The 11,625-nt window shown below is 37.8% G+C and overlaps 1 non-coding gene across 1 annotated transcript; it reads right to left on the reverse strand.

Annotated features, from left to right (window-relative positions):
• Positions 1 to 10,649: 10,649 nt before the first annotated feature.
• TRNAY-AUA lies at positions 10,650 to 10,721 on the reverse strand. The gene has a single exon. It is a non-coding gene; the product is annotated as a tRNA-Tyr (tRNA).
• Between the last annotated feature and the right edge of the window lie 904 nt (positions 10,722 to 11,625).

Below are 11,625 nucleotides of genomic sequence, written 5' to 3' on the forward strand. Positions count from 1 at the left end.
TGGTGGGTTATTGTAGTTTTTATTTTCATTCCTTGCCGTGCTTCCATCTGGGAGACTTTTTTGTTTTGTTTTGTTTTCATTTTAATTATATTTGAGTGGTAAACCTTTGACACTTCTTTCAAGGAGAGAGATTTGCTTTGGAAATTGTCAGCCATTTTTTCCCCCATCTCTATGCTTTTAGGTCTGTAGTCAATGTTTTTCCACTATGAAGGATTAAATGAGGACACCAAAATATTGCTATTATAGTGTAGCTCCAAGCCTTTTGGTTCTATTTTCTTAAGTGCTTTATGATCCATTTTATTTGTTAGTTCCAACACAGCCTTATGAGGTGCATAATTATTTTCATTTTTACTACATAGAAGGTTTTTTAATTAGCTTGAATTTGTGCAACCTCAAGAAGGTCAGCAGGTGATGTTTAAATCCAATTCCTTCAAATCCTAGCATTTTACCTGGTCCTTTGGACCTTGCCATTTCTCTTGATTTCTGTATTTTTGACATGGTTATACATGTAAGCTATTGCTCAAAAGGAAAAGGTAAAAGCAAAGAAAGCCATATCAATTTAATGAAAGAAGCTAAATCAAGCAAGACCCATTAAATGACATTGATTTTTTTGTTTTAGTTTATGACTGCTTTTCTTGAGTTTTTCTCACATGTCTATTTTTTTTTCTTTGCGGATTCATTGTGTCAGACCACTCAAATAGTTTTAGTATTTAATATTTGACTTTTTGTGAATTTACTGCTCACCAAAGAGTTGCAGAGTGTTTTTCTTGGCAGGTGCTTTTCTTCTGCTTTCAGGACAATGTAAAAATTGGCTCTATTCTCTCCTTCTATTGAAGAGAATGAGAGAATTACAGAAGTAATGCATTTGAAATGCTGCTAATACTATACAATGCTATGCAATTTTGAGATCTTAAAATGAAGGCTTGGCTCTTTAGAAACCCTGGAGAAGGGATTTTATTTCTGGAAGAGGTTTTTAGAAATGTGAGGCAAATTTTTGAAAGTCAAAGATTTTAATGAATAAGTAGAGGTTCTTGCTCCACCCCTTCCTATTCCCTAGTCCCGAGATACAGAGGCAACCACTTTCAACCTTTTTACCTGTGCTGTGTGCTCAGTCTCACAGTTGTGTCCAACTCTTCACAACCCTGGATCTGTAGCCTACCAGGCTCCTCTGTCCATGGAATTTTCCAGGCAAGAATACTGAAGTGGGTTGCCATTTCCTTCTCTAAGGCATCTTCCTGACTCAGGGATCAAACCCAAGTATCTTGCATCTTGTGCATTGGTAGGTGGATTCTTTACCACTGTGCCATTTGGGAACCCCTTATGTTTTTAAATAATAAGAAAATAATGTTATTTCTTGATTATTTTCAATTTTTAACATTATCTAATGAAATAATTCGGAGAAGGCAATGGCACCCCACTCCAGTACTCTCGCCTGGAAAATCCCATGGATGGAGGAGCCTGGTAGGCTACAGTCCATGGGGTCGCTGAGAGTCTGACACGACTGAGCGGCTTCACTTTCACTTTTCACTTTCATGCATTGGAGAAGGAAATGGCAACCCACTCCAGTATTCTTGCCTGGAGAATCCCAGGGACAGGGGGAGCCTGGTGGGCTGCCACCTATGAGGTCGCACAGAGTCGGACACGACTGAAGCAACTTAGCAGCAGCAGCAATGAAATAATTAGATGAATTAGATTAAATAATTAGATGGATTAGATGAATTTTAAAAGCCGCATATTCATTACATTGTACTGTGTAGCAAATTACCTCCAAATTTGGAAGCAACAATCATTTATTTTCTCACACTTTCTCTGAGTTAGGACTGCATGTGCAACTTAGCTGGGTAGTGCTAGGTCAAATTCTCTTATGAAGTTCCCATCAAGCCACTGGCTGAGGTTGTGGTTTCATCAGAAGGCTCATCTGAGAGAGGAAAAATTCCAAATTTATCCAGGTGGTTCTTGGGAAAATCCAATTTTGCAGACTGTTGGAATGAGGAGTCATTTCATTGCTGGATGTTGGCTGGAGACCTCTCTCTGTTCTTTACCATATGAATATCCCCACAAGGCAGTTCGCAACATGGTAGCCAATTTACTTCAGAATGAGCAAAAGAGAAGGCAAGAGACAGCATAAAAGTTGGGAGCCCCAGTTCTCTGTTTTTACTGTAAGAGTCACTAAATCCAGCCAACACTCAACTGGAGCATATCGAACTAGGGCTTGAATACCAGAAGAACTATTGGGAGGCATCTTAGAAACTCCTTTCTATACTTTATCCTCTAGAGCCCAATAATTCATGTTCTTTTCACATGCAAATACATTCATTCCAACCAATAATTCCCCAAATTTTATCTCATTATGTAGCATTAGCTTAAAATCCAGAATCTCACCAAATTAGATCCAGGTGTGGATTGGATTCATCATCAAGGACCATTTCTCAAATACAGCTCCTTAAGTATATATATCCATTCAATCTGTAGACCCATGAAATGAAAGAAAGAAAGAAAGTGAAGTTGCTCAGTCATGTCCGACTCTTTATGATCTCATGGACTGTAGTCTACCAGGCTTCTCTGTCCACGGGATTTTCCAGGTAAGAGTACTGGAGCGAGTTGCCATTTCCTTCTCCAGGGGATCTTCCTGAACCAGGGATCGAACCCAGGTCTCCTGCATTGCAGGCAGATGCTTTACCCTCTGAGCCAACTAAAGAGACAGATTATCTGCTTCTCCCTTTCCCGCCCTTCTGGTCTCCACAGCCAATGAACAAAGGTGGGATAGACATGGTCTATTTATTATAAAAATTTCTGTTAATAAAGGGAGTGGGGAAATGGAGTGTATTAGGAAGTCATTGCTTGATGGAAATTCTGGAATCCAGCTAGGCAAATGTTTGAAGATTAATTCATTCTTGAGGTATGGGATAATTCTTTATGGCTTTGCCTGTGCTCCCTGGGTTTTTAGTTCCACCTCATGGTCATCCTTTCTTCATGGAAAGTATCATGTGTTTAAAAGTCTTCTTTTTTCTGTCCAGGATTTTGACCTTGTTCCAACTGCTTTCAATGTCATAGCTTCTTGCTTTATCTCATAATTCCTTGTGTCATCAATTCCCTGTTCAAAGTCTAAGACATTGAGTCTCTTTGGCAAGTCGTAGATCATATTGACCTATTTCCAAGGGAGGTAAAAACTTAAAAATTTAAAATTTTTGGAATGGAATGCCGAGTCTCTTCTGAGAATTCTCCCACACAGGAGAAGGGCTAGTCAATCACAAAATTGGCAAGTGTTCCTTACCAATGTCTTTTGTGCTTTAAGAAATGCATTTGCTTACATATTTATCTTTGAGGTGTACTGATCTTTACAATGATACTTCACAACTGTTGTTTTTATTTTATTTTAAATCTGTAGTGATGGAAGTCAGAACAAAGCACCATAGCTTCTGCTGGTCTACCAGAATTCAGCTGAAACCTTGCCTCCTTCGTGGAAACCTCCATGTGCATCCTTATTCAGAGACACCTTCCTCCACACTTCCTTCAGCATCCTCTGAAACAATGGGCATGTGACACAGTATGTTTGAAGGATCCAGTATCTCTGAAGAGTGAAATGCTCCACACACAGTGTTCTCTGCATGAAAATGAAATGACACCATCATCAAAACTGTCATTTGTTATCACAAGGATGTTAAAGCTAAAAAAAGAAATACAGCAAGGACATCAGAACTATCATCACCAGGAATGTGTGCTATTTCTTAGGCACTGGGCTAAGAGCCTTACCTGGATTAATTCTCACAATACTTCATCAAGGTTTTTTATCTTTTTTTTTTTTTCCCAATTTCTTTATTGTGGTAAAATACAGCTAGCAAGGTTTGTGTTACAATAACCACTTTTAAATGTACATGTTAACCATTTTAAAATGTGCAGTTCAGTAGAGTTAAGTACATTCATATTTTTATGCAATCTTCACCACCATCCATCTTCAGAACTCTTTCCATCTTGCAAAACTGAAGCTCATCACACATTACATAATAACTCCCTATCTCCCCTTTCCACAGACCTTAGAAATCACCATTGTACTTTATGTTTCTGTGATTTTTGACTTCTCTAGTGGACTTATGATGTATTTATCTCTTTTGATTGGTTTATCAAATGTTTATATTATATTGGTTTATAATGAAATAATGTTCTTAAGGTTCATCCATGTTGCAGTATGAGCTTCCTCCCTTTTTTAGATTGAATTATATTCCATTGTGTATAGGTACCACATTTTGCTTATTCATTCATCTGTTGATGGACAGTTGGGTTGTTTGCACATTCTACCTATTGGGAGTAACACTACTGTGAACACAGCGTACAAGCATCTCTTAGAGAGACGGGTCACTTTGCTTTACTCTTTAGGATGATTGTCTGGCAGTGGCTTCCACTGAAGTAACACATAATTTACACAGCAATCAAGTAAGCTGATTATATCAGCTAGCACCCAGTGGAAAACAAAATTTAACTCAAGTGATGCAAGATATTTTGATGGGGAGAGTACATACAGAGATGTGTGTGTTTGGATGTATGGGCTTAAGAAAATTTATTAATAAGGAGTGTTGAGATATCAAGACATTAGTAACAGCAGGAATCTGTTAGCATTTTTAGTCCTGAATGGGCAAGGAGAGGAAATAGTATCAACAGAGCTCAGTGAGAGATGAAACTAAAGAAAATGAATCACAGCAGCTGAGCCCATGAAAGAATGCAGCCATAACTATAAGAGTAGCCCAGAGTGGGTAGACAGGGGGACAGAATACCTCAGCCTCTTTTTCCTCCTGCTAATAAAGCCCATTGGTTAAGCCCAATCAGAAGTCAAGTAGCCTCTATGGAGAGCTATATGGAGTTTCCTTAAAAGACTAAAAATAGATATGATCCTGCAATCCCACTCCTCAGCACATACCTGGAGAAAACCATAATTCAAAAATATACATGCTCTCCCATATTCATAGCAGCATTATTTATAATAGCCAAGATATGGAAGCAACCTAAGTGTCCATTAACAGATGAATAGATAAAGAAGATGTGGTGTATACATGGAATGGAATATTCCTCAGCCACAAAATAATGAAATAATGTTATTGCAGCAACATGGATGAATCTAGAGATTATCATACTAATGGAAGTAAGTCAGGCAGAGAAAGACAAATATCATGATGCCACTTACATATGAAGCCAGAAAAAGTGATACAAATGAACTTATATACCAAACAGAAAGAGACCTACAAACATAGAAAACAAACTTGTGGTTAGCAAAGGGAAAGGGAGTGAAAAGGGATAAATTAGGAGATTGGGATTAACATATATATACTAAAATATGTAAACAACGAAGACCTCCTGTATATAGCACAGGGATCTATACTCAATATTTTGTAATAACCTATGAAGGAAAAAAGTCTGAAAAAGAATCAGTTCAGTTCAGTTCAGTTGCTCAGTCGTGTCTGACTCTTTGTGACCCCATGGACTGCAGCACACCAGGCTTCCCTGTCCATCACCAACTCCTGGAGCCTATTCAAACTCATGTCCCTTGAGTTGGTAACACCATCCAACCATCTCATCCTCTGTCATCCCCTTCTCCTCCTGCTTTCAGTCTTTCCCAGCATGAGGGTTTTTTCAAGTGAGTCAGTTCTTCCCATCAGGTGGCTAAAGTATTGGAGTTTCAGCTTCAATATCAGTCCTTCCAATGAATATTCAGGACCAATTTCCTTTAGGATAGACTGGTTGGATCTCCCTTGGAGTCCAAGGGACTCTCAAGAGTCTTTTGAACCACAGTTCAAAAGCATTAATTCTTCAGCTATCTTTATAGTCCAACTGTCACATCCATACATGACTACTGAAAAAACCATAGCTTTGACTAGATGGACCTTTGTTGGCAAAGTAATGTCTCTGCATTTTAATGTGTTGTCTAGGTTGGTCATAAATTTTCTTCCAAGGGGTAAGCATCTTTTAATTTCCTGGCTGCAGTCACCATTTGCAGTGATTTTGGAGCCCTTCAAAAAATAAAGTCTGCCACTGTTTCCCCATCTATTTGCCATGAAGTGATGGGACCAGATTAGTTTTCTGAATGTTGAGTTTTAAGCCAATCTTTTCACTCTCCTCTTTTACTTTCATGAAGAAGCTCTTTAGTTCTTTTTTGCTTTCTGCCATAAGGGTGGTGTCATCTGCATATCTGAGGTTATTAATATTTCTCCCAGCAATCTTGATTCCAGCTTGTGCTTCATCCAGCCCAGTATTTCTCATGATGTATTCTGCATATAAGTTAAATAAGCAGGGTGACAATATACAGCCTTGATGTATCCCTTTTCCTATTTGGAACCAGTCTGTTCTATGTTTTCATGTTCTATTATGAAAAAGAATAGATGTGTATATATATACAATATTTCTACAATTATATGTATATCTATCTGAATCACTCTGCTGTACACTAGAATTAACACAACATTGTATATCAACTATATTTCAATGTAAAAAAAAATAGATAAAGAGATAAGAACTAACTGTCCAGGTGATGTGAGCTCACATAAGCCAGTCTCCTGAGGAGGAAGCAGGGCAGAGAAGGGCAAAGAGTTATGAGAAAATATCTCAGAAGAGGGAGAACTCTTCACTGAACAATTTCAGCTGTTAGAATTTAAAGACACGGATTCATGACTTACTCTTCTCTTAGAATTGAAGAAGTTTCATTCAATCATTTCTTATCTCCACTGAGATGTGGAATGAAGCACATTATTTATCTTTGTTTGTTTTTTCTTTTTCTCACAGCGATGTGCCTTTAGGACCTGGATTAGAAAGTAGAATGATCAAAAATGGATCATTTAGCATTTCATGCTAAAAGACCTGAACATTTTAAAATTTATTTATATCAAACCCACTCCCAAGAAAGAACCGAAGGCTGCTCTGTACAGGCTGTAGTCACAGCTTCTGTTTCTGGGCAGCTCATGCATGGATGAGGAGAAATGCTGACCGAGGAGAAAAAAGCTGAAATTGAAGCGATTCTGTCAACGTGATGAAAAATGAATTGTATGGGCTTTTAGACACACTGGATGGCCAGATGGGTAAAATTAGAGATTGTTTGAAGAAGCTTCTAAAAAGAAAATGTGATTGAATGAAAAATTTTGTGATGTGTAAAATGCAAAAAGTGATGTATGAATGTGCATGTTTCTGGAGAGGTATGTAAGGGGAAGGAAGATTAATAATACTGAAGGCAACATACAGAGAGAGTGTAACAATACCTAAATTTTCATTAGCTAGGAAGGTGGTACTCACAAGAAACCCACGGTGAAAGAATTTCTATATTCATAGGAACTTTCATGATATTTTTGACTCTTTTTTTCTTTTTTTTCATCTTGTAGAACCACTGTCAATATCCTATCAATTGTCCAATTTTCCAGGAAGGCAATAGCAGGGAATAGGCAATTACAGACTGGGTTTGCACACAAGAGAGAGAGAGATAGATTCAGATTCTGACTCAAGTTGAGATGTCAACAAAACTTTCTGCCTCTAACTTCAGTGCTGAAAAAGTAGATCTTGCTGAATTTCCTTGTCTTTAAATGATATTTGCCTTATTGATGTAAACACGTGTGTCTATTACATCTTCCCAATGCAGTTTGCTGTGGGTGATCCCATTTCAAAGCAATGTTTGTTTAGAAAAAGTGGTTTGCCCTGGCAAAGTTTTCTAAATAGCTCGTACATGATTTCTAGCTACTGAGAAAGAAATATTGATCTCCATATATGAAAAAATAAGTAGTGAATGTTCATCTTTAATGAGACAGAGTGCCTTCATCAAAGGGAATAATATGTAACTAAAATTTAGAAATAATTAGTGCAATTTTCATAATGCTATTACTTGTCATATAAAGTGACAAATAATTGTCAAAGCCTGTAGAATAATGGGAACTGTTCTACAGCTTGGAACTCTGCGGTTATTGGTGTAGAGGTGTTGGAGTATTGAGCTCATTTGTATTGAATATTTACACCATCAGAGAATAGCTTAACAGTTTGTGACTCCATCCTTAAAACAATATGCTACCAAATTATTCCCACTTATCTACAAATTTGAAGTAAATGAAAAGTGGAATGAGAGAGAAGCAAAAAATACTGGGAATCAGTATTGCAAGTTTACCTTCTGCTACTACAGGCTTGTGTGATTGCTTAGAAGAGAACTCATTCAAAAATTTTCTTGTTATTTTGTAACAACACTGAAACTGAATTAAACCCCCAACACTAGACTTAATGAAATTAAGGATGCTTTGACATCCTTAAGTATAGAAACTAATAAGTAATTTAGAACTCTTCATTTACCATGACTTTAAAAAATGGATTGTAGAAAAAAGTCAATCCTTAAACAAGTCAAAATTTACAAGAATGACTGTGCACTTTATGGCCTTATCTTAATGTGAATATCTTTAGTCCTCTCAACTACTTGCAGTTCTTAATAGCTTCATGCTTTTTTGGTTTTGGATGTTTTATACTTTTTTTTTCCTCCCTGTGTCCTGCCTTCACTGGGTAAATGATGCATTCTAAGTCCCTTCTGCAAGCTGGATTAATTGATTCTGAATGAACCTCATAACTGTATAGGCAGTATGTCTGTGTCAGGGTGGTAGTAATAAATAGTTCCAAAATCTCAATAGGCTTAACATAATAAGTCTTTAATTCTCATCTGTGTGACACATACGGTGCTGGTTCACAGGAGTTTTCTGCTCATTGTAACTGCTCAGGCACCCTGGCAATGGAAGCTTTACTGGGTAAATACACCCATGATCACCTGTTTCCCACAGTCGATGATGAAAATGACTCATCACTGCTCATTTATCATTGGCCAAAACAAGCCCATAGCCACCCCTCTGCAAGTTCAACATTTGTTCAGTAGCACCAGTGAGCACCAGCTATCACAGTGGTGAAGGTTAAGACTGGCATCCAATCGCTTAACTCAAATTCTATTTCTGATCCTTGCTGACTGATTTTCGGAGTGTTATGTAATCTTTCATCTCAGGTTCTTATCTGTAAAATGATGCTTTTAATAGTACCTTCTTGGGTTTTGAAAATTAAATGAGTTAATACATGTAAAACACTTATCTTACAGCACTGCTTGATATTAAGTTAAATCAATACTAGCTATATTTAAATTTACCCTATTTGCAGCTTTTACTGCAATAAAAATATAACATATATAAGTTACAATAAGTCACAATATACCTTATTTACAGGATCATCACCCCTACTGGAGTATTCTCTTTGTTGGTGAGCATCTCCTTGTTGATGTTGTAACTTTAGAGCCTGTAGAGTATGAACACAAGCTTTTAGGTATCTGTACTAACTTTTTCAGATCATTAGAACTCTGTGCAGCAAACTGCACTTGAAGATACACTTGAAGATTTATAAGAATTTTTCTTATAAATTCGACCAACATCAGAACGCCTTATTCACTGAGATATTTTTGTTTAGATAGGAGACTCACAGAAGCAAACTAGAAGAAAGCAACTACTTTCTTCTATCTGTTTATCTCTTATTTCTGAGAGGTTAGAAGAATTTGTGAAAGAGGAAAAACACTTCTAAAATTCATGGTTTCATTAAAAATAAAATAGTTCCAAAGTCTTAAAATTGGAAAATAGTTTCTTCTTCCAGATGTTTTCACTAAAGTTTCATGAACAGTATATGAATTACATAGAGTTTAAATGACATGTGAGTAACGAGAACATCAAACTTCAATACAATTTCACTCATGATTTGATTTGGCAAGGTGAGAAAAATAGGTTACTTAAAAGCTGTCAGAATTGCAGTACAGGGTTGTCGACAGCTGTGAAAAAGTTGAACAACGCTGTGCTGAAAATGTCAACGTTTCCTGTTGATACTGGTTGGTGGGATGGGAAGGGACTCTGGGATCATCCGTGCTCCTTCTGGGGGCATGCATTGTGTTGGAAAATTTAGAGGTCAGACTCTCTGAGATAAGGGGCAGGACTTGTTTTCTCACAATAGTTCTGAACTCAGAACGTCATTCATGAACTCTTTTGAATCACTTTTCCCCAAAGGCTTAAGCAAAGAATGTGGTTTAATAAAACTGGGTAATAGTAAGGTTTGCAGGAGACATGGAAATCATTATCCTGTGCCTTTTAACTGAGTTTAATATCCTGTTTGGAGAGAAAGTAAAAATACAGAAAAACCAATCTATCTATCTATATACACATATTAAAAAATAAATGTATCTGGTTCAAATCTTTTTTTTCATTACAAATGCTGTCATTGTGGATCAGTTTCCTTGAAATACCTTCTTCCTGTCCAGGATTCATGGTTTTTGAGGACAGATCAATAGTCCAAACAAAATGATTGGCTATTGCCAAATAATTTCAGAGTTTAATGTAAAAATTAAATGTTTTTAATATCAAGAAGCTATTTAACTTATATGTAGAACACATCATGCAAAATGTGGCGTTGGATGAAGCACAAGCTGGAATCAAGATTGCCAGGAGAAATACCAATAACCTCAGATATGCAGATGACACCACCCTTATGGCAGATAGTGAAGTTGCTCAGTCGTGTCCGACTCTTTGTGACCCTGTGGACTGTAGCCTACCAGGCTCCTCTGTCCATGGGATTTTCCAGGCAATAGTCCTGGAGTGGCTTGCCATTTCCTTCTCCAGGGGATCTTCCCAACCCAGGGATTGAACCTGGGTCTCCTGCATTATAGACAGATGCTTTACCGTCTGAGCCACCAGGGAAGTCTCATGGCAGATAGTGAAGAAGAACTAAAGAGTCTCTTGATGAAAGTGAAAGAGTGAAAAACTGGCTTAAAACTCACCATTCAAAAAACAAAGATCATGGCATCCAGTCCCACCACTTCATGGCAAATAGATGGGGAAACAATGGAAACAGTGACAGACTTTATTTTGGGGGGCTCCAAAATCACTGCAAATGGTAACTGCAGCTATGAAATTAAAACATGCTTGCTCCTTGGAAGAAAAGCTATGACCAACCTAGACAGCACATTAAAGCAGAGATATTCCTTTGCCAACAAAGACCATTCTAATCAAAGCTATGGTTTTTCCAGTAGTCATGTATGGATGTGAGAGTTGGACTGTAAAGAAAGCTGAGCACCATAGAATTGATGCTTTTGAACTGTGGTGTTGGAGAGGACTCTTGAGAGTCCCTTAGACTGCAAGGAGATCCAACTAGTCAATCCTAAAGGAAATCAGTCCTGAATATTTATTGGAAGGACTGATGCTGAAGTTGAAACTCCAATACTGTGGCCACCTGATGAGAAGAACTGACTCCTCTTGGCAAAGACCCTGATGCTGGGAAAGACTGAAGGCAGGAGGAGAAGGGGACGACAGAGGACGAGATGGTTGGATGGCATCACCATCTCGATGAACATGAGTTTGAGTAAGCTCTGGGAGTTGATATTGGACAGGGAAACCTGGCGTGCTGCAGTCCATGGAGTCACAAAGAGTCAGACACAACTGAGCGACTGAACTGAACTGAGCTGAATATCAAGATGAGTGTCAGCTAATAAGGAAATATGTCTTTTGGCCAATAATTCTTTCTGATCCATGCCTTGCCTAAGTCGTTTGCATTTAGGAGCCTAGAATGTACTGTGAGATGCATCAGTATAGCTTTCCATTCACT

Source organism: Bubalus bubalis, chromosome 17 (assembly GCF_019923935.1).
Source record: "Bubalus bubalis isolate 160015118507 breed Murrah chromosome 17, NDDB_SH_1, whole genome shotgun sequence".
In the NCBI taxonomy this organism is placed as follows: domain Eukaryota; kingdom Metazoa; phylum Chordata; class Mammalia; order Artiodactyla; family Bovidae; genus Bubalus; species Bubalus bubalis.